The sequence below is a fragment of the Phyllostomus hastatus genome, unplaced genomic scaffold (assembly GCF_019186645.2).
Source record: "Phyllostomus hastatus isolate PE091 unplaced genomic scaffold, TTU_PhHast_1.1 phas_contig_90, whole genome shotgun sequence".
In the NCBI taxonomy this organism is placed as follows: Eukaryota; Metazoa; Chordata; class Mammalia; order Chiroptera; family Phyllostomidae; genus Phyllostomus; species Phyllostomus hastatus.
In genome coordinates, this window is record NW_025333984.1 from 4,571,788 (window position 1) to 4,595,515 (window position 23,728).

The window sequence follows — 23,728 nt, forward strand, 5'->3', positions numbered from 1 at the left end:
TCTCAGACACCCCTCTAGCCCTAGGAGTGGCAGGACCGATTCTTGCCATGTCTCTTGCACCTCTGGGAGGTTCCGCGATAAACTGGGAAGGGTCTTAGGCAGCCTCCTCGCCTCAGACTTGGGCCTGACCCCAAATCGGGCTTGGTTATCTCTCTGGGATTTCTAAACTGCAAAGAGGTTTCTGGCTTCACTGCCAATTTATTCCCTTTGTGGTTCACAGACTGAAAACTAGTTCTGCAGGGGAGAAAGGAAACTCATCTGTGGTACCCAGAATCCCATGGGCGCTTTCCTAGGGGTCAGGGGCTTTCTCATCAACACCAACCCGCTTGCAGATCTCTAGCCGCTGAGCCTTAAGTGTCTTATAATCTCAGCCCTGCCGCTAATGCCCTATAGCCGGGGCCCCAGCGCTGGTTGCCAAGGAACTGCTTGTCGGGGAGCTTATGAGGGTTCTGACCTCATAGGGGCTGCTGAGTTTTGATTCAACAGACATTTATTAACACCTACTGTGTGCCCAACCTGTGCTAGGTGCTATGGGGGAGGTGTGGAAGGAGGCAGTGGGGGAGAGATGACTAGGACACTGAAACAATCAGAGGCTAGGACAAATAGCCAGGCCTGTGGCTGGTCAGGTGCTAATTGTGCTCCTTGGAGCTGGGGGGCCAGAGGCAGCCAGAGCTCTGAGGTCAGCAGCAAGCTGGAGGAGGGAGGGAAGGCTTTGTGAGGCATGGGCCTCAGGCTACAGTTTGAAGGGGGGGTGGGGCAGCGCAGGGGAGATTTGACTAGGCAGAAAGGGGGGAAAAGACACCTTCTTGTTTCTTCCCTGGCCAAAGACTGACCTTGGAAGCCTGGATCATTGGCAAATGTGTGTCACATAAAAGACCAGGTCAGCAAGTGTGGGTGGCTCAGTGCAGTCCCCAGTCTCCATTCTATGAGGTATAAAGTGGCCGGCCCAAATCAGGAGCCCAGCCTGTATTGATGAGACACAAAAGATGGCCAGGCTTCCCTGCCACCCAAGCTGAGAGGATTTCATTTTGACACCCCCAACCCCCAACACACACAGAGGCCCTGGTTGAGAAGAGAGGAAAAGAGAGATGGGGGCACCAAAAGAACAGGAAAAGTGACATGCCACAGGTGTTTATGGCAGGAACAGGCTGGTTGGGTCCCACCTTCTCTAGGCTTCAGGGAGTTCTCTGGAAGCCCAGGAGTTCAGGTGGAGGGCAAAGATTTTCATTTTATTATTCATCTGGGAACCAAAGGGTCCAGCGATTCCCACATGTCTCTACCCAGACCACTTGGCAAGGGCAAGTACTAGCCATGTATTTGTTCTGCTGCTTTTGTGTCTCCCTTGGCTGAAGGGAACTTTGCCCTTGTTGGGTTTAACTGGATATAAACACCGGGACACATGCACGCCCCCCACACATCACTTTTCCTCTCTCACTGCCCTCTTGTTCTGCCCCCTCCCCAGCACATTGCAACACCATAGGGGATACCAGAATGTCCTGACTTCTTGGATAGAAAATTGTGTCCTAAGGTGAGTTTCTTTGCAAAGAAATCGCAACCTGATCCCAGGGTAAGGAAGAGGGTCGGGCAGGAAAGAAAGGTATTTCATGGCGGGGGGTGGGGGGGGGGAGGTCTGCAAGGGAAAGTGCCACATTTCTCAGACAGGTGAAAAAGAAGCAAGAGGCTAAGCAGCTTTCCCAGGTTGAGCAAACTTTTTCTTAGGTTCCCACCTTGACAGATCATCTTTTTCCAGTGCTGGCACTTCCTCTTCTAGTCTAACCTGAATTCCTCTCAAGAGCATATTGTCTCAAGGCTGGGAAGAGCACAGGCTCTGTGCCTTCATAAGCCAGAGTTACCACTTACCTACCAGTGACGGGGCTCCTCGCTTAACCATTCTGGATTTCAGTGCCCACTTCACAGGGTCAGAGTCAAAATTAAAGGAGATAATGCTTGTAACACACTCAGCATGGTGTCTGGCACATAGTAACTACCCAATAAATGCTAGCTCTCATTTCTGTAGCTGGTTGTTGTTGTTGTTGTTGTTGTTGTTGTTGTTGTTTCCCCTTCACATACCCTTGACTTTGCCAGCTACCAGAGATCAGCTGCTTCTCCGGCATTGCTGGCAGGGTATGTCATATCCATTCCTAAAACCAAGAGGAAAGTTTTCCAGATCTTTCCACTAAGTTTGTATTGATGCTTCCACCACACAGAACAAGGAAGGGATGTGGAAGAAAGTTGTCTGTGTGCATGTGTGTGCATGCGTGTAGAGTGAAACTTGTTTTTAATATTTTTATTAACATTGCCATCTGTCTCTTCACCACTTTTATCTTATCATTTGCAGTAGGAATCAGAGTAAGTTCCTTTGAGAACAGACCTCACATTCCACCCCTAGCTAGTATTTAGCAATCATCAGTTTGTTGTTCTTACGCTACAGAATTCTGGGAGCCAACTGGTCAACACTGCTCACTTTCTCCTTCCTTTTGCTAGAGTGGATGATAGGATAATTCTGGACCAATGCCTGGAGGCCTGGGGTTAGAATCGGGGCACTGCCTTTGCCCAGAAGAGTTCCGAGGGGGCTGGGCCATTCCCATTCCAAAGTCCTCCCAGAAACTAACTTGAAGGTTCCATCTGCTATCAAATGGATTGTGTTTGCTTGAGGAGCCTGTCACCAGCAGAGCTAGGAAGCCAAGGATAAACGGGATTGCCCTTGGACCACCCCAGAACTACTCCACTCAGTCTCTTGGTTCCAGCCTCCCAGGTTAGAACTGCTAGGCCTCAGGGGGGTGGAAGAATGGGCGGGCAATCAGTCTTAACCTCCCCAAATTCCTGATGACCTGATAAAAAGGAGGTACTTATGCATACATTTAAGAGATAATGTGCCTTTTTCCCATAATTCCCTCAGAGGATAATAGGCTAGTTCAGCTCTGCTGATTTTCTTAGAATCCATGCACAGAAAACACCTGTCTCATTAGGTGACCACTTTCTTGGCGCCACTGTAATCTTAAACACACACACACACCAGGTCCAACCCCCTGCTCTGAAGGATCTAAACCTAAATCTAGAGCTGTAGCAATATGTATGCACTTAGCCCCACAGCAGGCAGGAGCTGAAGTGCCAATGAGCCTATGGCACTTAAGATTTGTAGATCAGGTGATGATGGGGGTCCTTGGATAAGAATGACCTTATCTAGAAGAAGGTCATTCTCCATCCTGAGCTTCACTGGGAAGGTTTCCTGGTGGTGAATGGGCAGACGGCTTTTGAAAATAGGAGAGAGCTTTGGCTGTGCTATAGGGACATTCCAGGCTAGGTGGGATAATAACATTGGCATGAGGATGAACAAAAGATAAAACAACACAAACCCACTAGAATCAGGACACTCAGTAAGTGCCAAGGTTCAGAATTTGCCTCTACTGGTGACACCAAGGAATGTGGTTCCTAGGAGAGCATAGGTGTTCTTGCTTCTTTTGTCTTTATTGCTGTTAAAGAATAAAATTCCACATAGTTTAATTTACATAGTAATTTAATCATGTCACATAGTAATGTGACATCGTAAAATTATAGAGTATTGCTGTTTTTGTATCCATCTGGGGAAATTTCTCTTTATTTAATAGCTTTAGTGAGGTAATATTGACATACAAGAAACTGCACATATTTAAAGAGTACAATTTGGTAATATTTGACATATGTAGATAGATACTCATGAAACCATCACCCCTGAAAGTTTCCGTGTGCACCTTTGCGATCCCTTGTTCTCAGCCTGAGCAACTACTTATCTTCTTTCTGTCACTATTGATTAGTATGCATTTTCTTTTTTCTTTTAAAAAATATTTTATGTGTTTATTTTTAAAGGGAGGGAGAAAGAAAGGGATAGAAACATCAGTGTGTGGTTGCCTCTCGTGTGTCCCCTGCTGGGGACCTGGCCTGCAACCTAGGCATGTGCCCCGACTGGGAATCTAACTGATGACCCTTTGGTTCACAGGCCAGCACCCAATCCACTGAGCCACACCAGCCAAGGTGCATTTTCTTTTTTTAATTGAAATATACTTTGGATATAATATTGTATGAATTTAAGGTGTACAACATGCTAATTTGATTCATTTATATATTGTAATATGACTCCAGTTGTGATAATTAGCACTTCTATTACTACATAACTGTCCTTTCTTTTTAATGATTGAAATAATTAAGATCTAGTCTCTTAGCAAGTCTGTTGATTATAACACATTATCGTTGCCTATATTCACTGTCCTGTGCACTACAACCCTAGGGCTTATTTAGTACTCATTGTAATAGTTTGTATTCCCTAGAGTTTTATATAAATGGAATCATATAGCACATACTCTCATTTTGTATGGCTTCTTTCATTCAGCATATTTATTTTAAGATTCATCCATGTTGTTATATTCATCAGTATTTCATTCCTTTTCATTGCTAAGTAGCATTCCATTGTATGGATATAGTATACACTGTTATTTATTCATCAGTTGATGAACATTTGGTATCTATTCCCCCAGATTTTGACTATTACAAACAAAGTTACTATGGACATCTGTGTACATATCTTTGTATGGGTATATGTCCTTTTCTCTTGGTTACATAGCTAGGAGTTTCATGGCTGGATCATACAGTTGTTGTAAGTTCAACTTTTTAAGAAACTGTGAACCTGTTTTACAAAGTAGATGTACCATTTTACATTCCCACCAAAAGTACATGAGAGTTCCAATTGCTCCACATCCTCTCGAAAACTTAGTGTGGGCAGTGTTGTTAATGATAGCCATTCTAACAGGTGTGCAGTGGCATCTCATTGTGGCTTTCATTTGTATTTCCCTACTGACTGATGATGCTGAGCATCTCTTCATGTACTTATCTGTCATCCTTATATCTTCTTTGGTGAGGTGTCTGTTCAAATCTCTTGTCCGTTTTGAAATTGGCTTGTATTTTTTTCCTGTAGCTGAATTTTGAGAGTTATTTATAAATTCTAGATACAAGACCTTTATCAGATACATACTTTGCAAAGATTTGCTCCAAGACAGGAGCTTGGCTTTTCATTCTCTGCACAGTGTCTTTTTAAGAGTGGAAGGTTTTAAATTTGATAAAATCCAACTAATCAATTTTTACTTTTATGGATCATGCTTTTGGTGTTATATCTAAGAATTCTTCACCTAGCCCTAGGTCACAATTTTTTTTACTTAAAAATAATTAATTAGCCCTGATGGGTGTGGCTTGGTTGGGCATTGTGCCTTGGAGTGAAAGGTCACCAGTTCATTTCTGGGTCAGGGCACATGCCTAGGTTTTGGGTTTGGTCCTTGGTCAGGACATGTACATGAGGCAACCAATTGATGTTTCTTTCTCACATTGATGTTTTCCCTCCCTCGCTTTCTCCCTCTCTGAAAATAAATAAAATATTTAAGTTTTCTTTTAAATTACATTTGACATTCAATATTATTTTATATTAGTTTTAGTTGCAGAGCATGGTGGAGATTATGTATATATTTTTACAAAGTCATCACCCCCATAAGTCTAGTACCCACCTGGCACCATACATAGTTATTACAATATTAGTGACTATCTTCCCTATGCTGTACTTTATATCCCTGTGACTATTTTGTAACTACTAATTTGTACTTTTAATCCTTTTACCTTTTTCACCCAGCCCCTCAACCCACCTCTCCTCTGGCAACCATCAGTTTGTTCTCTGTATCTATGAGTCTGTTTCTGTTTTGTTTGTTCATTTATTTTGTTTGGGTTTTTTTTAGATTCCACATATAAGTAAAATGATATGGTATTTGTCTTTCTCTGTCTGACTTATTTCACTTAGTATAATACACTTTGGGTCCATCCATGTTGTCCCAAATGGTAAGATTTCATTATTTTTTATGGCCGAGTAATATTCCATTGTATATATGTATCATCACTTTTTATCCATTTCTCTATTAATGGGCACTGGGGTTGCTTGGCTGTTGTAAATAATACTGCAATGAACATAGAAATGCATATATCATTTTGAATTACTGTTTTGGATTTCTGTGGATAAATACCCAGGAGTGGAATTGCTGGATCATAAGGTAGTTCTATTTTTATTTTTTTGAGGAAACTTCATACTGTTTTCCATAGTGGATTACCAGCCTTCAGTCCCACCAACAGTGCACTAGGGTTCCTTTTTCCCCACATCCTTGTCAACATTTGTTTGTTGATTTATTGATGGTAACCAATCTGAGAGGTGTGAGGTGATATCTCATGGTGGTTTTAATTTGCATCTCTATGATGATTAGTGACATTCAGCATCTTTTCATATGTCTACTGGCCATCTGTAAGTCCTCCTTGGAGAATTGTCTATTCAGGTATCTTGCCCATTTCTTTTTAAAGATTTTATTTATTTATTTTTAGAGAGGGAAGGGAGGGAGAAAGAGAGAGAGACAGAGAGAGAGAGAGAGAGAGAGAGAGAGAGAGAGAGAGAGAGAGAGAGAGAGAGAAACATCAATGTGCGGTTGCTGTGTGCCATGGCCTGTAACCCAGGCATGTGCCCTGACTGGTAATTGAACCTGCGATACTTTGGTTTGCAGCCCACACTCAATCCACTGAGCTACGCCAGCCAGGGTCTCTTGCCCATTTTTTAAATTGGATTATTTGTTTGCTTGTGTGATGTTTTTTTTGGTGCTGAGTTTTATAAGTTCTTTATAAATTCTGGATATTAACCCTTTTAGCAGATGCTCTCCCATTCATCTTTTCATTTTGTTGATGGTTCTTTCACTGTGTAAAACTTTATTTAAAAAAGATTTTATATATTTATTTTTTTAGAGAGAGGGGAAGGGAGGGAGAAAGAAAAGGGAGAGAATCATCAGTGTGTGACAGAAACATCAATCTGTTGCCTCTCATACACACCCCAACTGGAGATTGGGACTGCAACCCAGGCATATGCCCTGACCTGGAATCGAACCGGCGACCTTTCGCTTTGTGAGAGGTTGCTCAACCAACTGAGTCATGATGTTCAGGGCACTGTGCAAAGCTTTTTACAGTAATTTGATGTAGTCCTGCTTGTTTTTTTTTCTTTTGTTTCCATTGCCTGAAGAGATATATCAGAAAAATATTACTGAGAGCAATGTCAGAGAGTTTACTGCCTATGTTTTCTTCTAGTTTTATGGTTTCAAATCTTACATTTAAGCCTGTAATCCATTTTGAGTTTATTCTTGTATGTGGTATAAGAAGGTGGTCTAGTTTCATTTTTGCATGTGTCTGTTCAGTTTTCCCAACAACATTTATTGACTAGACAATCTTTTTTTTTTAAGATTTCATTTATTTATTTTTTTTGAGAGGGAAGGGAGGGAGATAGAGAGAGAGAGAGAGAAACATCAATGTGCGGTTCCTGGGGGTTATGGCCTGCAACCCAGGCATGTACCCTGGCTGGGAATCGAACCTGCGACACTTTGGTACACAGCCCGCGCTCAATCCACTGAGCTACACCAGCCAGGGCTTGACTAGACAATCTTTACCTCATTGTATATTTACCTCATTGTAAGAATACTCATTGTATTCTTGCCTTTTTTTGTCATATATTAATTGATCATATAGGTATGCATTTATTTCTGGGCTTTCTGTTCTGTTTTATTGATCTATGTGTCTGTTTTAATGCCAGTACCATGCTCTTTTGGTTACTATAGCCTTGTAGTGTAGTTTGATATCAGGTAGCATGATACTCCAATTTTGTTCTTCTTTCTCAACATTGTTGTAGCTATTCAGGATCTTTTATGGTTCCATAAAAATTTTAGGATTATTTGCTCTAGTTCTGTGAAAAATGCTATTGGTATTTTGATATGAATTGCACTGAATCTATAGATTGCTTTGCGTAGTATGGACATTTTAGCAATGTTAAATCTTCCGACCCATGAACATGGTATGTGGTTCCATTTATTTGTATCTTCTTCAGCTACTTTCCTCAGTGACACTGTTCTCTTAATTTTTCTTTTTGATAGTTTTTTATTGGTATGTAAAACTACAACTAATTTCTGGATGTTAATTTTGTATCCTGCTACTTTACTGAATTCATTTATCAGTTTCAGTAGTTTTGGGTGGGAAAATATTTTGCCTTATGTTTTCTTTCAGAAGTTCTATAGTTTTAAGCTTTACATTTTGGTTTTTGATCCATTTCAAGTCAAATTTTTCTTGGTAAGAAAAAATTTTTCTTGGTATGGTAAGAAGTATGGCCCCAAATTCATTTTTTTAACAATACATATACTATTCTTCCAGCACCATTTGTTGAAAAAGCTATCATTATTCTATTGCAGTTGTCCTTATACATGTGGACTTATTTCTGGACTCTGTATTCTTTTTCATTGATTGACCTATTTGTTTATCTTTATTCCAATATCAATTATGTTGATTACTGTAGATTTATAATGATTCTTCTTTCTAATAATGTATTTTTAGAGAGGGGGAAGGAAGGGAGAAAGAGAGTGAGAGAAACATTGATGTGCAAGAGATACATTTGTCATTTTAGAAGATGCTTAATCTTTTCACTAGTATTCTTCAGCTAAAAAGTTCCTTAACTGTACTATGCATTTGCAATATAAGACTATTTATTTGCCTTTTATTTGTAACCCATTTTTGTAATGCACACAACTAATATATGGCCTTTCGTAAATATCTAAATACTATATCTGTAAAGAACTGATTGGATCTGTTCTAAATTATAGTTATATATTTTGCTCCTCACATCCTTTTATTTTCATTTTTTAATTTTTTTGTTTTTTTCCATTCCTCTACTCCCTTCCCCTTTGATAACCATCAGCTTGTTATCTATATCTTTGGGTCTGTTTCTGTTTTGTTTTATTTATTCATTTGTTTTGTTTTAGATTCCACATATAAGTGAAATTACACATTATTTGTCTTTTTCCGTCTTATTTCACTTAGCATAATATCTTCTGGGTGCATGTGTTTTATTGCAAATGGCAAGATTTCATTCCTTTTTTACTGCTGAAATTATATGTACATATACATTCCATATATCCCTTCACCTATTGATGGACATCTAGGTTGCTTCCGTATCTTGGCTATTACTAGTAATGCTGCAATGAACATAGGGGTGCATATATATTGAATTAGTGTTTTTTTTTTGTTTTCTTTTTACAAATACCCAGCAGTGGAATTACTGGATCATATGGCAGCCCTATTTTAATTTTTTGAGGAATCTTCATGCTCTTTTCCATAATGGATGTAGTACTTTATAATCCCACTAACAGCGTATAAGAACAACCCATTTTTGGTGAATGGGTCCATGATTATCTGCTCCATACATCATTTTATAGATGCCAGTCATATCCCTTTTCAACTTTATCTGTCTGTATACCCTGGTTTCTCTTCAGAGCAAATAAATCAACCTTATCTGTCTAGACAACAAAAGGTTCTTTAAAAAAAGTTTGTCCTCATATAGTTGTCCTCACACTCCATTCTTTTGAATCATTTTAGCTCTTAAAACTGATCCAGTATGGTGAAGTCTATCCCGAGGGTTCAGTGATCAGACTCCGGCACCCCTGGGGTCAAAACACTGATTTTGTACATAGAGATAATGCTTTAATGATGACCCGATTGATCATCAACTCCCTTCTTGATGTTGCTTGGAATAAATGACTTTAGCTGGTATGTGTTTCCCCTAACAGAGGCTTGGAACAAAAAGGGACAAGTAATGTGTGAGCCCAGAGACCTTTGCCCCTTAATTCTGTCCTTATCCCTTGACTATATCTATCAAGACCTGGAGTCTCTTTTCTAGAGATCTTACTCAAGCTGAGAATTTACATGGATTTAATTCATGAATGCCCAGACTTGTGCTACAAGGAGAAGATGAGATAGGCTTTAATCCCACAGATTTTACTGCCTGTTGGGGAAAGAAGACATACTCATGAAGTAATTAAAGAGCAATTCAAGACCTGTGGGATTAAGAGATGTTGTGGTGGAATTTAAGAGCTATGGGAGTTCAAAGAAGGGGGCTCAATGGGTATGGACTCTAGTTATCAGGGTGTAACCAGCTCCATGGGTTTAGGGAACTTGGTTGGTACCTTGCTGGATGGGGCACTATTTGATTAACCGAGACAGAGAAGCAAGGGCATGGCAGGCCTGAGAAACTCTGTGAATGAGCCTGGAATGTTCCCTCAGGGGACCGTGAGGAGACCACTGGGCTTGAAGCCCAGGCTTGAGTTGGGAAATCATGGGAAACAAGGCTGAGTAGGTAGGGTGGAGTCAGACTGTAAAGGACCTTTGGAAACCAAGCAGATGAGTTTGGACTCTGAAGCTCTGCCTAGTATGGCTGGTGTGGCCATAGCCATAGATCTAAATGTGTGCCCTGGAGTAGGAGTTGGCGCTAGCTCAAAGGCTGAGGGAGGATCTAGGGAGAGGCAGGGCCACGAATGGAACTTCATCTTCCTCACACCAAGTCAGGTGGGCTTTCTGATACCCCAAGCCTAGTTGTTCGCTTTTTCAAAGTCTTTCACATCCACTCTGTACAGCTGCCTAACACAGACCACAGGCGTGCGGAGTAGATGGTGAAGGGCAGCTTGCTCCTTGACTAATGGTGTAATGGGAGGCAGAGCTACTGAGAAACACCCTTGACCTACACACAGTTCTGCTGCACTATTGCCCCAGGGCCACTCCTTAGGCTAAAGCAAGGCAACTCTAGATGACCTTTTAAGAGGGAAATGTATTAAGGACAGAGGTGATGCATTAACCCAGTATCACCCATTAACACATGAACATTAAATGGTTTACATATCTGAATGGTGGGAAAGTCATTCATGGGGAGATGGGATGGTGGTCTGTGCTGGGGAAGCCCTGACTGCTGCTAGGGTCAATAAGCTTGAGAGGAGCTCTGGGTAGCATGAGATCTATAGTGGAAAGTGGGGAGGGGAGGCAAAAGCCTGTGAGAGCCATGTGACATGGCATGCCTGTGGTTACATAGCCCATTAATGGCAAAATTGTCTGAGCAGATTTTCCAAACTTTCCCATCCAAACGCCCCAAACTGTTGAATTGTATGCTCTCTACCCAGAAAGACACAGTCTCATAAAAGTTTTCTGAAGTATGGCATTTTATATTAAGTGTGAGTGTTGCAATCTACTGCTTAAATATATTTAATTGATTTATCAGTGAACAAAACGAAAGCCCCTGGAAGATGAGGTTTGGACAGTGGCTTTGATTTCTGCTCTGGTGCTTTGTCAGCTTCAGCAAGCAGGTCCAGTCCTTGTGGGACCTGCCTATGTACAGGTCAGAACTTGAAATGTCAGGATCTAAGCCCAAATGCTGGAAGGGAAATCCACTACCCACAGCATGTTCATTTGTCTACTGTCCGCATCCCCCACCCCTCCTTGGTTCCAATCTAAGCCTTGTACTGTATTCTGGAAGAAAGTTGTTGGACTTGCTCAGTGGTTAGCTCTGGCCTCAGTCTTTGGGTGGATGAGCAGATCCCAGGCTGGGATACAAGCAGCATGGGGCCCATGAGGTTCTGAAGTCTGGGCTTGAATTGGTTGAGGCCATGCTCATGGATAACCCAGCTTTTCTTCCTTCCAGCATACTCAGCCTGCAGCCCCTTATTCTGCCCCACCTTTAGCCTAGAGTAGCTACAGTATTCTGCTGTTAAAAAAAAAAAGTCTTCCTGTCCTCTCAGAACCTTCCAGCCTAGTGCTGCCCCAATCATCTCTTAGTGGCTGAGAATAGAAGAGCCCAGGGGGCATTCCAGGCCAGAGAGCCACCTCAGCAGCCTAACCACTGCCCCAATAGCCTGCAGACAGAGACAAGACTATGTGAAAATAGCAAAGAATGTTGTCCCCTACCTCAGGCAAAGTGGATAAAGCACTAAGGTAGGTTTCAGCGTGAGCCTTCATCCCTACCGCCCCCACCCCTCACCTGCACAGGAGGGGGCCTCTCCAGAGTATGAGTGCCTGTAGTGACGAAACCACAGCAGGTAGGGCCCTGGGCAAGCTGGTGGGGCGGGGCAGCTGACTGGGTGAGGCCCAGATTCCCCAGGCTGATAAGGCAGCCTGTAAACACCCAGCAAGGGGAGGGGGCAGAGGGCAAGCGACCAGATGGCAGGAGAAGGGGGGAACCGGAGGCCAGGCGTAGCTGCAGGAAGTGGGCCTTGATGTGGAAACATCCTGTCCAGCGGGGTCTAGACCAGTGGCCATCAGCAATCACTCCCTCCACCGCAGAGACCAGCTCAGCACAAGGTGGGGCTGTCTGGGCGCCAGGCCAAGAACCTGGTTCCTAAGGTCTCCAAAGGACGTGATCAATGGGTCTCTATTATAGGTTATTCTCCCACTTAGCACTGCTGGCGGGGAAATCAGCACCAAGTTACCCCCCATGGAGAAATGCAGCAGTAGAATTGTCTGAGGGAATTTGACTCTCACGGGAAAGTCCTAGTCATCACTAGCACTGAAAAGCATCGATGAGAACACCTAATTGTATCCAAGGTGTCCTGCAGCACTCTGAGAACCATACAGCTGACATGCCATTCTGTTCCACCTTGCAGTGCTTTATAACTAGAATCTCAGAACTGGCGGGGCTTTTTGCAAGCTATCACCAAACTCATCAGCCTTACTTTACACGTGGGGACACTGCAATTCAGAAAGGGGCTTGGCCATACTCGTGGCACCTTAGTTAAAGCCTCTGCCCTAGAGCACTTTCCACTGCCTAACCTGTTGCTTTAGGTCCAGCTGCCAACCTTCACGCATAGGGCTGGCCCTATCTTGCACAATCACTGAACCTTGGTAGTTATCCTCGCATAGGGTTATGGGGAGGCTGATAGGGGAGAGAGCCCTAGAGTTACAATGCAGAAGACCTGAGTCTGGCCGGAGCGTCTCCATGAACTTGTGTGTGGTCTCAAGTGAGCTGCTACCCCTTTCTGAGTCTTGGGTGTTTTTTTTTTAATTACAGCTTTATTGGATATAGTTCAATAGCATATAGTTCACCCAATTAAAGTACACAATTCAGTAGCTTTTAGTGTACTCACAGTTGTATATCCATCACCACAATCCATTTTAGAATATTTTCATCATCCCATAAAGAAACTCTATGCCCACTAGCACTCACTTCCCGTTCCCCTGCCACCTCTGGGCCTCGGGTTTGAAGAGGCATTTGCGATAGAAGTGGTTTGTGTGTGTGTGTGGGGGGGGGATGCAGCAATATTAGTCAAGCAGGTGGGCTAACCCAGGTTACTGAGACCTTAGATATGAGGAGACCCTACCACAGAGAAGAATAGGGTGGACCCAGCAGAAAGCCCTTGAGGTGCTCAGGGCTGACTTTCCATAAATATTTGAATAAACATGTGAACCAACACCCCAAGATAAGAACTCAGACTTACATATGTGTAAACTGAGAGCAAGTGTATATTTATGGGGCAGGGACCATGCCATGGCCACTCCAGGTCTGGAGCCAGGAACTCTCTGGAACAGTAGGCCCTCGGGCACAGGAATAGCCTCAGCCTCCTTCATACCAGAGCTGGAAGCCTCCTGCTCCACAATCCCCCTCCTCCACAACTGGCCACAGGGTCTCAACTTGTTACAATTTTGATACAGACTTGGCCCAGGAAGTAAGGGTTCACTTATCATATGGAGCTTTGGTTGAGGTGGAGGCCCCAAGGGGGATGGGACACAGGCTTGGGAAGCTTTTGTTAAAGGGGCGTCATAGAGGCTCTGAGCCTTCAAAGCTGGGTGTTACGAGCAAAGCCTTGAACTGGGGATCTGAGCAGATGCTTACCAGCAAGGGGCCATGGGAAACACATGAAGTTTGAGATCAAGCTCACACAGCCCTGGGCTTGAGTTCTGCCACCATTCTTGACACGCAGTGCGACCTTGATCATGTTACCTAATCTTTTCTGAGCCTCACTTCTGTTTCTGAAGTGGAACTATTAAGGCAGGATTATTACCAAAGGAGATTTCATTGGAAACGAAGTTCAAAGAGCAAAATATTTGGAAATAAACCAGGATTCAAACCCCAGCTCTACCACTGACCAACTATTTTGTTGTAAGAATTGAAGGAGAAAGCCCACATAGTAAAGTGCCTAGCGTTACACCAGCCTCACAGCCCCAGTAAATGTAAGTCCCCACTGCCTTCCCTGTGCTTCCACCCTGTCACCCTGTAATTTCTACTGTTTGCCCCCCTTCCCCAGAAGCAGAGGGAACAACTTGAAGTGATATCACAGGGCACAGAAGAAACTCCTGCTCACGTTTAGTAAGGTACCCACATCTCTCTGTCCCTCCCCTAACAGGCCCATGACTGAGACCACAGTGACCACACCTGCCATCCCTGGCCGAGCTCTAGCTCAAATGTGTGCCAATTCCAAAAGCACTTGCCCTGAGCTGGCACTGATCTCATGCGCTTCCACCCACTCCTCCTCATCTAGATATGCTTTCCAAACGCGTGCCACCAACTTTGAGTTGGGCTTGTAACCAAACTGTGGCCTTTGGTTTGCATTGAAGATGTTGAGATGGGCTGGCAGGAGCAAAGGCGCACATCCAGATGTTGTCTCCGAGGCTTCCTTGGCACCCTGCCTACCAGCTGGAAAGCAGTATTTACTATAACTTGCAGGGATGGAGAAACAGGCTTGTGTGGAGCAAGCACTTCCCTTAGGGCTGATAAGGCCCTATCACTGAGGCACTGGATTTTATTTGCCCTGGGGGTATGTGGAGGGATTAGGGAGAGGGAAAGTGGGATTCTGTTCTTTTGACAGGAGGCCTGGCTTGGCAGGGGTCTTGGCTAAAGGTACAAGAGGAAAAGATCCATTTTTTTTGTTGACCCACCCAGAACCATCCATTCTAGGAAGCTTCTCTCCACTATTACTTGAACCTCATGGAACAGTATTACCACAGGGAGACCAAGGTGATGGTGTCTACCTGCTAACTAGGCCTCCTGCCAGGCATTGGGTCTTCTAGAGCCGTCATCATGGATCTCTAACCTGTCTTCAGGAGGACTGGCAACTCGGCAGAGACCCAGGGTCTGGAGCTCCTGCTGTGCTCCTTTACCTTAGGAAGGCCTGGCAGACCTGCTCAGCGCATAGGCACACAGCCCCGCCACTAGGAGCCCCACCTCGAAAGGGCATCTAGGAGGGATTTACAAGTGGAAGTGGCCACACCAAATCAACCTTGGCTTTGAAACGTGATAACGTCCTGTTCCATCACCCAGAAAATGCCACTGGTCTTGACCCACATGTAATATTCTGTTCTCCATTGGTGCCTCTGCCCATTGGTGCTAGGGACAAAATTATGCAAATTTATGAAGTCACATTGATTTCAGTATCACTTGCTCCTCCAAATTAACCTGCATTTTTGGCCACTTCCCCCCACCCCCGCTCTTGCTTCAACCTGCCCTTCCACTCGGAGTCACCCAGGGCTGGTCCTCAGCCCAGATGGACATTGACCTCAGCAGTTATTGTCCAGTTTCTCAGCCAATCTTCTAAGGCCAGGCTTACTCCGTCCTTAATGTGATAGGTATATAAGGTGATAAACTGACCTCTACTCACCTGCTAACAGAAGAGGTCCCTGCTTCTCCAGCCCAAGCAGGCTGGCAGAGGAGCTGCTGGGGCGTCCTCTAGTGTAGATAGCTGTCTGCTCAGCCTTGCTGTGAAGGATCCTCCCCACTGTCCCTAAGGCCCCTCCCCTCCCTGTACTTTCTGACCTGTGTAGAGCAGGGGCGGGGCTGGGAGGGCCAGCAGGCCCTGAAGGGGAAACTGCTGAAACCCCTGGGACAGGAAGTGGCAGAGAGGGGCTGTTTCCTCCGGCAGAGCAGGGGTGCAGTGAAAGCTGGCCTTACCTCCTGCCTGTAGACTGTAGGCCCTGGGAGGCTGGGGAGAGCTGAAAACCCTTCTTTTCCTGCCTCCACCCCTACAAAAAAAATGGAGGCTCTTGGCCCACCAGATTGGAAGGGTACTCCCTCAGAGGAGGCCATATTCATTTTGCAGGGAAAGGAATTCTGAGAGAAGGGCAGACAGGTCAGCAGAAAGGAAGGGTGGGGCAGGGCAGGTGAGTATGGAGCCAGGGGGCCCACAGTGGCAGCGGAAAACCACAGCTGGGCAGGGGAACCTTCTGTAAGCTCTTGTGAGAGAAAATGATCAGGACTGTGCCTGCTTGAAACTGTGTGTGTTGGAAATGCAACAGATTGCTGACTCCCTAAATGATAGGGCTCTCTAAATCATAGGGCTAGCAAGGACTGTAGACCATCCAGTCCAATCCCCTAATTGTGCAGCTGAGGAAACAAGAGACCCAAAAACAGAAGTGACTTGCTCAAGGTCACACCATGGGCAGAGCTAGGACTAGTGCTTTCTTTCTGATGAGAAGCTGCCAAGTTTGTATTTGGTGTTCCACACCTCCCTCTAGGCACTTCTGAGTGCTCTGTGACATTCTTCTCAGAAATGAACTTGGAAGATTAATCTGTTCACACTGAAGGGGAGTGAAACCTTTAGTCCAGGAGTCAGCAAACTTTTCCTGCGAAGGACAAGATAGTAAACAGTTTAGGCTTTGCAGCCCATATGAGCTGTCACAACAATTCAACTTATAATGCAAAAGCAGCCACAGGTGATGGGTAAATAAATGAGCATAGCTGTGTTCCAATAAAACTTTATTTGTGGACACTAGAATTTGAATTTTGTATAATTCTCATGTGGCATGAAGTATTCTTCTTTTGATTTTCTCCCCAATCTTAAAAAAATGTGAAAACCATTCTTAGCTAATGTGCCATACAAAAACAGACGACACCCTGGGTTTGGCATGTGGACCATAGTTTTTGACCCCTGCTTTTATCTAAGAAATCAAGTTAAGGTGCTAGGAGGAGGGGGAGCCGGAGAGAATACACCAGGAGGGGAGGAAGCAGGTGAGGCATTCGCTTCAGATGTTGAACACCACGTGGGGTTTGGAGTCACAGAGATTGGGGAAGGACATATCAGGCCTAGGGGACAGTGTGAACAAAGGCACAGAGGCGGGGAAGTCGCTGTGAAAGTTCAGGGTGTTCAGCACATGTTGTGGCCTCATTGTTATTTGCCAGCCCTGGGTCACTGGCTGCTGTTCGTTCTCACCAGAGGAAATGGTTGGTTTGGTTGAGGATGCCGAGAGACAATGAGGAGGAGAGGAAGGAAGTCACAGGAACTGGCTGTGTGACCTTGAGCAAGTCACTTCTCCCTCAAGAACTTGGTGTCTGCAGCTGGGTGATAGGAGGGATGGACCAAGTCCCTTTTAACTTTGATATCCTGGGCCTCTGAGTCAAGGAGAGGCTTTCAGCAGTGTGGGTGAGGGAGAAGGAGATCCCCTGGGAGCTCAGATCTGAGTCTGCCCTGCCTGTCTGTCCATGTCACCTTCCCCCCTGAAATAGGCCATCTTTCCATCTCATCCTTTTGCACCCTCCCCTGGATGTGGCCAGGGGTGGAGGGGAAATTTGGATGGGCCTCAGAGCCCAGCAGTGAACCCAGAAGGGCCCCTCCTCCCTGGGGGAGTCCCTGGTCTGAGCAAGGAGCCTCCATCTCAGTTTCTAGGACATGAGCGGGCAAAGGCCTTGACAAAGAACACTGTCCCTTCAATAAAAGTTATCTGACAATGTTCTGTTGGTGCAGAGTCACAGATTACCCCAGTTTCTAAAAGACCCGCTAATGGATTTAATTAGTCCCTGGTCAGTGTTTCTGTTCACTCCCTCCTTCCACAGCCAGGCTCCCAAGGAAGCAAGCCAGCCTCCCTGGGGGCAGGGCTGATGTGCCTGCCATTCAAAGTCACCTTTCATTCAGCACATGCAACTTTCTCCTGCAGTATTGTGTGCAGATTGCCTGCCTCACCAGGCTAGGCCTGTTCCTTTGGCCACTGAAGGCCTGTTGAGGCCCCTCTTGCTGGTGTGTGTGGGTGTGTGTGTTTATAAAACAACTCTCTGGGTCTGTTTTTTCACCATTAATCCTGGGCTTTTTGAGATAATCTCAACTTCAAAACGTCCAAGCTGAACTCATTTTCTTGCCCTGTTTTCCGGCTCAATCACTTCATATCTCTTAACATTCTTACAGCAAAAACAGCTTACACAGCTGGTGTGTCTTCAACTACTGTATTACCCCATACTCTGTCATCTTTCTCCTTCTGAGGGGCTCTGGAATTCACCTCCTGGATTCCAGATGCCTCACCTGATCACTTTCTGTCTTCTCCACTCATACCTCGGACTAAACCACTCTTCCTGAAGAACTGCTTGCCTTGTGCCCCTCCCTTGCTCAAGTATCCACAGTAACTCCCAGTTGCTTTCCATATTTTCAAATTCGGCTGCCCGGTGGATCTCAGGCCTACGCATTTACTCAACTCATTTCCCTGACTCCCATGGTCAACCCTCCCTCCCCGTAGTCAAGCTGGTTTTCTCTCTCTACCATAATTTTTATGGTCGTTAGTTATGTCTTCCCTCTGTTTGCATTTCATCCCACTGTCTCCACTTCCCTTTCTCCCTGTTCATCTAGGTAAGGATATGCTGACTACTTAATGAGTGGTCATGGTCAAAAAGACACAAACCAGACCAGCGAAATGGAAAAACATGTTTGGGACATAACAGAGTTTTTACCTACATTAACTCACTGGCCTTTCATGACCATCCCTTGAGCTACGGCAGGTGTCCCCACTTCACAGAGGAGGAAGGGGACCTGCCTAAACTGCAAGGCAAAGCTGGATCTTTCTGTCAGAATCCCTGAGGCTTTACTTTCTGCTGGGACTTGCAGGCTCTCCCTTACAATCTAGCAGGCAGCCTACCATACTGGGGTCCAGTAGCTGCCCCAGACTTGGCTTTGCCTCCTTTCCTGGAGTGTTTTCTCCCCATCATTAGCTTGCCCTTCACCTCAGAGAAAAGTCTGGTGCCCCTCTGCCCCCTGTCTATCTCTGGAGCCCTGGAGAGGAGGATGCAGGGCCACAGGCACCTCCAGGGGGTGCTCTTTGGGTTTGCTCAGAGAAGGCCCCTGAGAGGGCAGCTGGGGAAAGAGGTTCTTCTTGTCAGTCACTCTCCGCCACCCCTCCTCTCCTGCTGGGCTTCTGTAGTACTCTTCTTGCCACATAACCACAACCCAAAGGGCTGGGGTGGGGTGAAGGTGGTAGAGACAGGGGACAGGGAGCATTCTTCCAACCACAGCAGCCTGCCCCTCCCTGTGAGGCCCCCAACCCAGGTGAGGAGCCAGCCCCTTTCAAGCCAATAAGTAGAAATCTCCAGCCCCATCCTGTCTATGTTCTGGAGCCAATGTGGGTACTTCTAGGGGGCTTCATTGCTCCCCAAACCCTCTTGCTCCCTGGACATCACCTGAAACTTATCATCTGGACGAGTGCTTTTTAATTTTCAAAGTGCTTTTCCACCCTCATCTTCATTCACCCGAGACTTCCTAATGAGCATCTGCTAAGCCTGAGTTACCCATAGTCCTCACCCACTTTAAAGATGACGGATACCACAGCCCAGGAGATGGCTGACTTTTCCAGGGTGACACATTTTGTTGGAATGCAGCCAGGGAAGGGCTTCCCTCTCTTCGGCTCAACCTGGGCAGACTATATCACACGCTGTGGGTGGGCTGGTGAGTCTCCTGGAGAAAGATGAGAGGACATCTCTCTGTCTGTCGCCTGCTAGCTCCACTGGGACAGCTTAGGGCCAGGGAAGTTAGGGACAAAACTGGAGCTGAGAAAGGGCTGGGAGCAGCTGGAAAAGAGCTGCGGGCCCGCATCACCACCAGAGCTGTGACGAGCTCTACACGGGAATCAGGCAGCGGCTGAGGGTCATGGAAGGAAACTTGGTTTCTTGTAAATAAGCACAGAAAAACCCTGACCAACAGAGCTTGCAAAACATTTGTTTTTTCCCTCCCTTTTCCCGATTTCATGTCAAATGGAGGGGATGGTGGAAAGAAAGGAATAGAGGAAAAGGAGCTGATGAAATAGCTGGGAGTGAGACCCCTTTGCTGGGCATTTGCTCAAGGAGGAGAGTGCAAGGTTGTGTGGAAATCCTACGGATGGGTTACCTCTGCTCCATCCATGGCTGGAGATTGGATCCCCGACTCTGGCCCTCCGTCTCTTAAATACATGTTAATGATCACGTGGTACAGCATGCAGATTTGTTGCTGGATGACTATTAGCTGGAGGAGGGGCTGTTTTTCACTGGAGGGTACAGCTGTTCCTGGGGTAGTTTCCATTTTGTTTGTGGTTATGGGGGAGGAGTGTTGAGGGAGTGGGAAATGGCATGAAGGAAATTGTCACTTCCTTTCCAGAGAATTCCAGAAAGGTTTCATGGGGGACTGGGTATTTTAGGAGTAAGAGCTGGCTCAGAGGGGACAAGGAACTGGAGAACTCTGCTTTGTGGCCCAGCTGACCATCTGGCCCCCATGTTTCCTGGCATGTGTAAAAATGCCACGGGTGTTACTAGCAATTCGGTGAGAGCCATTGGCTCGGCTGAACGGGTGTAGATTTAAACTCACACCACAGAGCTGTGGACGTGGCTTTCGCATAGGGCCTGTTTCCTGTAGAGGAGGCCCAGATGGGTGGGTGCTGAACGCTGCTTGACGTGTTCCAGTGACAGCCCCAGATAGGGTCTTTACGTCTGCACCGCCACCCAGCTGTGGTGACGCAGGAGCAGCCCAAACCACTTCTATTTTGCTATTTTGGTTTTGAAATGCAGTCAGAACCACAGAGAGCCGGAGGTGTGCATTTGCAGGCCTGAGACTTAGGCGCCCTCACTTGCTCGCTCCCTCCTGTGGCACATGCATGTGCGCATACCGTGTCCAGGGGCCATATGCTCTCACAGAGGCTTTGCTTTCAGCCCAAGTAGGATAGGCCCTGGGAGCCAGGGATCCTTCACTGGCCTCCAAGGGAGTGAAGGGGGCGGGCTTTGACTGGTGCAGTGATGGGGCAAGGGAAGGGAGGTGGGAATTCACCACCAATTACTAAGGGTTCCTAAGCACCTCGGTTCCTTGAGCCCAGTGTCTGTGTATATCCCCTAGACCTCTACTCACTAGCAAGACAGCGTCCAGGGCTCTAGGCCATTGAATCTGTGTCCCAGTGCATCTCTGAGGACACTGCGGAGGGTAGCCCCTGGTGTGGGCCTCTCTGGCCTCCAGTAGGGCGGGCCATCTGTGGTAGTGGCTTCTTTGGTTTCAGGTTCCTGGGAGAGGGAGGTTATTTTGAGGGACTTGGGGAGGTTGTTCACTCCTCTGCTGGGGAGAGTGGGTTAGCATGCAAATGAGCGTCTTCTCCACCTCTCACTTTCAAATCCTCAAACATCTGACGGGGGAGGGACGCAACTTTCTGGGCTGGAAGTTTCCATGGTATGGTTGGGGGAGAGTTATCTTAGCCTCGTCCAACAGGATAGGACAAATGGACATCTGCTTGCCCCCATGTACCCCTTCACCTGAGCTTCAGGCTCAAACTCAGGCAGAATGAGACACCAGGATCAGCTGTGGCTGCTGGGTACAGCCTTGCAATGCTCAGTCCTGGGCCAGCGAGACCTGTACCAACTGCATCCTTAATTTAGAGACTTAGATGTATAGACACTTAAGAATGCAATTAGATTAGTCTCTTTCTTTTATTTCAAACCTCTTCTCCTTGTGTTGATAGCCGACTATTCCATTCAAGGCAGTGCCTGCTTCCTCCCCTCTCCCACCACCTCCCTAGCACAGTGGACCTTGAGGGGTTCGCCTCAAAGACCTATGGGCCACATACATATTCTGCAGGCATTCTCTCCCTGGGGAGCATAGATCTTTGAATTTGTGAGGGGGGCAGTGATGGTGGCAGCCCCACCCCCATCTTCACCGCAGCTTCTCTGAGCTGGTAGGAGTTAGGGGGAAACTTATGATTGAGCTTGCTGGCCTGATGGTCAGACCAGGGCAGCTCTTGACCCACAGAGGCTCTCACACACACGTCCCCACCCTTGGGGCACATTGGCATGTCCTGTACACACACATACACACACATACACACACAATGTGTTTGTACACACCCAGCAAATTCCCTTTGTGACAATGCACAAACATACAGATGTTACACACATAGAGTGCAAACATTCCTCTCATCCTCGCCAGAGTACATGACACCCACCCCACACCCACTGTACATATGAATATACTTAGTGCCTCGAAGACACCTCACTTGTACTGAATGACTAGTACCATTCATTCATTCATACGTTCATTCCACAAACACAAACTGAGTGTCTGCTACATGCCAAGCATAGTGCAAAGTGCTGAAGTTTCATCGATGACCAACACAGCCATCCCTGTCCTCAAGGAAGCCACTGTCTAATGGGGAAGGTAAGGAAGGTGAAAAGAAGTTCCACAGGCTGAGATCATGGGCAGTGAACTCACAACCATGAAATACTGATCTGTGAAGAGAAGCCAAAGAGATGGGCAAACCTGAAGGGAGGGCACATGGCAGGAAGGCCCGAGGGCCTTGGGTGGGGGAAGTAGCAGACACAGGAGTTTCAGAAGTTTCATGTTTAGACAAAGTGGGATTTAGGTGAAAGTGATAGCCTTTTGTTTGATTAGTTCGAGAATGCTTCCTGGGGGCAGAAAGCCTGCCTGTGGGCCTGTGGGAGGGCTGGAGCTGTGGAATGTGGGTCTTGGGTGCTTTGGCTGGGGGGAGACAGACCTTCCGAGAATAAATGGCCTTAGAAGGAATCTCAGGCCACAGGAGACCAGGTCACTTGCGGGGTAAGGTGGGGGTGGGCTGCAGTGGAGCTCAGGCGAGGACCACAGTTTTGCCAGTGCTTCCTCTCTGCCCCAGCAGGTATCAGTCTCCCAGTCACCCAAAGGGAAACTCAAACCTGAGAGGATGAGTTGAGTGACTTCTCAAAGTTTTTTTGGGGAGGTGGGTGGAAAAGTGTGGGGATGAGAATGGGGGTGGGGAGAGGGTGGAGCCAGCCCTGTGGGCTAACGGAAAGGAAGTGGGAGAGGCCTGGGTGTCTCCTGTGGGGGAGAGCGGTCATCAGAGAGGTCACCCATGGTCCCCCTCCCTTTCCTCCCCTTTGCCCCTCTCTGAAGTTCCTCATTTCTTTCCAGCCAGGAGAAGGTTTTGCCACCCTTGGCACTGCCAAAGGAGTGTCAAGGAGGTGTAGGGGTCAATTGTGTTGCTCCCTCTATGGTGCTTGGCCCCAATTCTTCAGATGCTGATGGCTGAAGCAGGCTGTCTGTAGACCCAGCACACACAATATATATATATATATATATATATATATATATATATATATAACTGAAAACAGAACACTAAGGGCCAAAGATGTGGCACGTGGAAGTACAGAAGCCCAACTGCTCAGGACTGGAGGAGCAGAGTAGATTGACCATAGGGACTTGGGAGCAGGAGTTAGGGTTTTGGGAGGCAGGCATGGGTGGGACCGCAGACATCACGTAGAAGCAGAGCAAGCACAGGAAACTATTGGGGGCCCAGGTGCCATGTGAATGCCTGAGGTACAGACTGTGAGCATGAGAGGCATTCAGGGAGAGGAGAAACATGTGGGTTAGAGCAGGCAGATTTCCTGGAAAAGGAGGGCCCCTGAGCCGGCCCTGGAGGATGGGCAAGGTTCCTTGGGCCCTCCCCCAGTTGGGGCTCTCCTCATGAGTTCCCAGGGTGACAGTTCAGTCTTGAAACTGAAAGCAAAGCTGAACCAACAAAACAAACCCACAACCGGCGGGGAGGCCATCCTCTCCAGCCAGCGGCAGTGGTGGCAGGGTGGTGATGAGTACGCAGAGCTTGTGACCCACCTGGCCCTGTCTCCAGGCTCTTTTGAAGGCGT

At 46.5% G+C, this 23,728-nt stretch overlaps 1 protein-coding gene across 2 annotated transcripts in view; it reads left to right on the forward strand.

Annotated features, from left to right (window-relative positions):
* Positions 1-23,728, forward strand: part of ELF4 (E74 like ETS transcription factor 4) — a 42,153-nt gene that overhangs the window by 3,006 nt on the left and 15,419 nt on the right. The gene's annotated exons all lie outside the window — the stretch shown is intronic.